The sequence below is a fragment of the Bidens hawaiensis genome, unplaced genomic scaffold (genome assembly GCF_021521415.1).
Source record: "Bidens hawaiensis isolate Kalapana, Puna unplaced genomic scaffold, B.hawaiensis_p1.1 tig00000780_1, whole genome shotgun sequence".
NCBI lineage: Eukaryota > Viridiplantae > Streptophyta > Magnoliopsida > Asterales > Asteraceae > Bidens > Bidens hawaiensis.
Window position 1 is genome coordinate 1,424,342 of NW_027491045.1, and position 5,864 is coordinate 1,430,205.

Sequence of the window (5,864 nt, forward strand, 5' to 3'; positions counted from 1 at the left end):
CTTTTGCTGGAAGTCTTCCCAACCGTAGATGTAGTGGACCGGTAGACGATCGAACCACGCTCTAGCTGGCCCAACAAGCGTCATTTGGAACATGTAACACCACGTAGGTTCCGTCCAATTGCTGACGGTTGCCCCCGCTATGAATCTGTTCAAATGATCGTCTGGGTCAGATATACCATCATATGTGCCTATGTTGGACATTTGTTTGGCACTTTTTGGGGCAATTGCTTCCGCTATGTCCCTTGCAAATTTGGACGTTCCCGCATTTGCAACAGTTGGTCTAAATGTTTTGGAGAAGTCACGTGGGCTTCCACCTGTGTTTTTTGGTTTGAAGGCTTCTCCAAAACGCCTTCTCGGTTGAGAGTCCGTTTCCTTACGCTTCCCTTTTGCCCTTTGGCGAGGGTTCGCGTCGGTGTCGGATTCCTCCGAGTCATCGTCCAAGTATTCTTCGAATTCGTCAGCCTGTTGGACGGAACGCAAGCGTTCGTCCAACTCAGCTTGGAATTCTTTCTGGCGTGCCTCCGCCCATGCCTTAACTTCATCGAGTGTTTGGCGGGGGAGTCTTGTTCGTTTCTCTAACTGGGTATCGGTGAATCCCAGTGAACGATTATTTACTGCACTTGCCCCAGCTTGGGTAACTGGGGTAGTGTTCGTAAAATTTAATTCACTTGCCCCGGCTTGGGTAACCGGGGTAGTGTTTGTAAAGACTGTGTAGCCGGTATTCCCCACAGTAGTTGGGGTTGTGGTTACCGGAGTTTCTTTAACCATCTTTCCAGAAGTTTGAAAAAACTGAAAAGAAATGAAGTTCTAGCTTTTATGCACGGATGGCGCCAATGAAGAAACACTAACCAGACCCCGGGCAGATTACGGGTAACCTGGGGGTTAGATAGATGTTTCCCACGAGGGGTTAGACCCGGCAAAGATGGTTCTTCTGATAACCTGCAAAACAGACACCGTGAGCTCGTCACTGAGAAGGGGGGGGGGGGGTTCCTCCTTGTGACCACCCTCCGGCGTGAGAATCAGACTAGATTGCTCTTTAAATATAAATGTATATTAAGAGATTGCTAGAGCAGATATCAGGTATAATATGATGATAATATGATCATACCATTTGGGGTATTTATATCCGAAGGTAGGTTTCCAAGGAGGTGTGGCCGGCTGAATAGTATCCCTGTTCTACCAACTGTGGCCTACGCACGTGCCATGCTGGTAGTTGGTGGGTAGGCAGCGGCTGACAGTGACCAGGCCTGCTGTGTACTATTCCTTTTCCACCAACTGCCGGCTATGCACGTGGTATGACAGGAGTTGGTGAGTAGGCAGCGGCTAATAGTGACATATAGTACAAGAGCATGCTGCTCGCCATACTGTTGTCAATAAGCTGTCGTATCTTTAGTCAGATCTTTTGCCCATACCTCGTCAGGTACAGTACAAAAGATCTTCCCGTATCGTACGGACTGGCTTTTGGGCGGGAATATTCCCCCTCCCGCCTTTGTGCGGGATTGTTCCCGGCTTTGCTCATTCCTTCAGGTGACACTGAGTGAGCTAAGTGCCTTGTGCGTGTAGCCTTGCTGCGCGGGTGGCCTTCCCTGATGGCTTGTATCCCCAGCTGCGGGAACAGGCAGAGTACTTCACCACTAGGAGGCATTTCCTGCGGGAACAGCTTGCGTAATGCGCGTAAGGACGTCACGTCTCTGAGCATGGTGGGTCCTGCGGATCCAGTTGGTTTCTGCGCAGACGTCCCTCTTCAAGGTGAGTCTTGCGGGTCCAACTGGGCTCTGCTGGGACCTACCTCTTCAATATATATGCATCTCCTCCTTTTATCTGTTTTTGTACTCAGTTTAATTATTCGGGTAACTAATAATGACCAGTGACTTAATAATATGCATTTTGGAAAAGAACATGTTTTGCTACTTGGGTATGTATGCACATATATAGATACCCAAGTTTTGAACCTCCTAAAGAATGGTAATTTTAAAATTCTAGGACAATGTGGCTACATAGTGTACCCAAAGGGTACATACAAATAATAATATCCCTTAAATTTGAAGATCGATCTTAACAATAATAAAATTAGGTTGGAAAGCCTTTTCTTATTAATTATTACATTTCATTGACATCACTTTATTCTCATGTGGGATGTGAACATAGTTTATAAACTATTTTCTAGAACCTCCTTCTCATTAATACAGAAGTGATATATCTTTATGAAAAGTCTTTGAAGATCGATCACAAGTACTTCTGAGAGTAAATTATAGTTGTAATATATATAGCATATTTTCATTTTCTTTGTCCTTAACTAAGAAACAAAAATAATTCTATATGTTCATGTGTTGTTACAATTAATTTCATTTACATTTTGAAAGTAAGAATTTTTGTTAGTTTTTGTTAAACATGCCTTGCATATTTGTTTTTTTTTAAAACAATTTACTATTTTTATAATTTAATTAAGCAAATTCCAATCAACGTCGAAAATATGATCAAGGCGATTAATCGATTATGGTAATATAATATATATTATTGGGAGCAAAATGAAAGCTATGAAATCTTAAGTTCTTAACAATCATTTTATCATTGGAAGAACTTAATTATAGCTAATGATTGCCACTTAATTCCTTGTGTTGTTTATCATAATTAGAAATATTCGGTGGGCATCTTCATACTCACTTTAGGGCTTCGGCTAACGAAGTGCACTCCATATAACCATGACACGTGATATTTCCATTTTACATATATTATTATTGTTATTATTATTATTAACATTATGTTTCAAGTTCAAATAGGTTTGTTCATATAAGTATTTGTTGTTATACATAATTTCATATTTGTATTTTAGATTATGAGACATTAATTATAAGTATTTGTTGATTTGTATTTTGTTGTTATTGTTAGGTTTTATTTCTTTTGATGTTATAACCCTTAGTACTAGTTTATCTTAGTTCTCGCATAGAGCTAAAGTGAGTACTATAGTAATGCGGAACTCTGTTAATTAGACGAATACTTTTAGTGCGAGTACTATAGCAGGCGAGATCCGTAGCGTGCGAGTAACTTAAGGATGAAAACTTTAGATGGCCCTACTATGGGCATACGTGAATATGTTGTAACGTCTTGTAGCTTAGTCGTAGTTGTACAACTATATGTAATGGATATGGATGGCAATCGACGGTTTTAAAAATAAATTTATAAGCTAAATAAAATATTACTAATTAAAAAAAAACAGATTACACTTCTAAAATTAAAAATTATTTAAAATAAAAATAAAGATTACATATATTACTAAAACATAAATAAATTTAAATACGAGTAATTTGGATTTGTATCGTTCTTCCTTTGCCATGGATCATTCAGTTATAATCCTTTGGGTCATTTTTTGTACTGACCTATGACCGATAGTTGAAACACATTTAGCTGTAAAGTCCTGACATATGAAAATCGCACAGGGGAGGGTTTGGTTGTTGCACAACCGAGGCAAGAGCGAAGCTTAATTAGTGAGGGTACGGGACTACGGGTTTAGGATTTAGGGTTTGGTTGTTGACATAGCAGTACCCTTGTTTTTGTACAGTAGTGTAAATTTACCCGTTTACGACTAAAAATTTGAGCCTGCCCCCTCGTTTATGATTTTTTTAATACATTTTGAGCCCTCCCTCCCTCCCTCTCCCCAAATGACTCGTCCCAGCTTCAGCAGCAGACCGAGGGAGGGTTTGTATGTTGCCCGATTAAGAGTTTGGTTATTGCACGTTAGGGGGAAAGGCTTGATCGAAAGTTGCATTCCAATCAAAGCTATCATCATCACTCCACATATTTTCAACGTTATGGAGGACCGGGGAGGGGGGGGGGGTTAGTTCTTCAACATGTATGTGAATATGAGTGTGAATATTGTTTCGTTGATTTGTCATGAGCACAGACTATAAAAGTTGAGAAATAAAGATGCAAGTAACGTTGAATATACAGTCCTTGAAAAATATATCCGTTGAAAGATTTTATTTTCAATTTTTAATGTTAATTTTATTTAAGATTTATTATTAATGATAAAATGGTTTCTATTATTTAAATATATATATTTCTCAATTCATTCAATTATGTGGAGATCTGGGATATTCCTTACGATCAAGTAAAGAAAACCTTCAAATTGAGATCTTTTAGGCTTTAAATGATTCATTCAAGTTGAAGATTTTAATGACACAAGATATGTTAAAGTGAAGATTAACAAAATAGCCAAACCAAAGGTTTTCCACTTTTAGTCATAGTTTTCAAAGAATTCCTAAAATAGTCAAAATTTAGCGTCGAATCCAACGTAAACAAAAGGCTGATCCGACGTATTAATGTGGTCTATCTTATTTCGCCACGCGTTCCATTTATCTGGTGGATCCGTCTGATTGGGAGTTTTTCTGACGCATTCATGAAGGAGCCAACGTAGTAATAAATATTCGGGTCTGGTCCTGTTATGGTCTTATTCGACGGGATTAATCTTCCATCAAATTTCTCTAAATTGAACTCATGGGTTCAACACTTTATTGCGCGGATTTTTCAAAAATAAATGACGTCATTCGTGGAAAATAAACACTAGATTGTGTTTTTCTCGAAAAACTAAGTGATTTACAATATGGATATGCTTAATTATGTGAAGAAATAAGAAAGATGGAGGTGGAGATTGGTTATAGAGGTTTTAGGGTTTGAGATGGTCGGACGACGGAAAAAATTACGTCGGACGGCCGAAAAACTTCTTTTTTCGTCGGAAGACCATACATCAGGTTACATGTGGCGACTTCTGATAGGGTAGATTTAATCCTTCAGGTCAAAAGCGATTTGCGTCGGATCCGACTGAATTTGATGGCCATTTTGGGAATTTTATAAAAACTATGGCTATTTTTCAAAGAGTTAGCCGACATTGACTATTTTAAGAATTTTCCCTAATTTTCATCCCCATTTTCAAATGATGGGTGTTTGTTCCAGGTGAAAATTCAATGTGTGATCACTAATCATACAAATAAAAAAAATGTATATGTGTGATTTTTAATGGAATGTTTAATAGTTTTAAATATTCATTGATAATCGAAATTCATGTAATTTACTGTATGCGTAATAAATAAAGTCTAAACTTATCTATATATAATTTGAGTTCAAAGCTTACTAAAAAAGTTTTATCAATGACATATTACAATTCTCAAATAATAATAGTATATGAATTTAACTTAGTTTAATACAATGTAAAAATTTGATGAAATTTAATGGCCAAGCTTAAGAATTTGAGAAGTGGTTTGTTGAAATTACTTGGACTTGTGATCTATCAAACAGTTTAAGTCTTCAAGAAAAATAAGATGAATGCATAAAGAACAACTGAAACAGATTGAGTACTCTTATTTCATATTTCTGTTGCGATTTTGCCCGTGCAAGTTCGCCGGATGGCCAATGATGAGTTATCTACCAGGACACGTTTGTTCTGAGGTCCAATTTTGGTAAATGTGATTTAAGATTATAAACAGGTGCGTCATGGTATTTAAATTGAAATATATATCAACTACATATCACTATTGTGAACTGTAGTCGCACGATGTTGAAGTATGTCAAAGACAAGCGATAAAAGCAACGCACAGATAACCTTGCTCGTTTAAATATATATACAAAATATAAAAAAAATAACTTATTATCAAAGTAATTTGAATAGATACAAAATTAACTGCAGTAGTAGGTGATGATATGGAAGTTTGTGAAGATTTGTTATTGTGGATAAAAATGAATGTCCTAAATTTTTTTTGAATATGATGTGGATTTGTTATTGTAGATGCTCCAAGCCTTTTCTTCATCGATACCAAGGAAACGGGGCCACTTTGGTAATCAATCAAGCGTGCTTCGGTGTATGAGATATG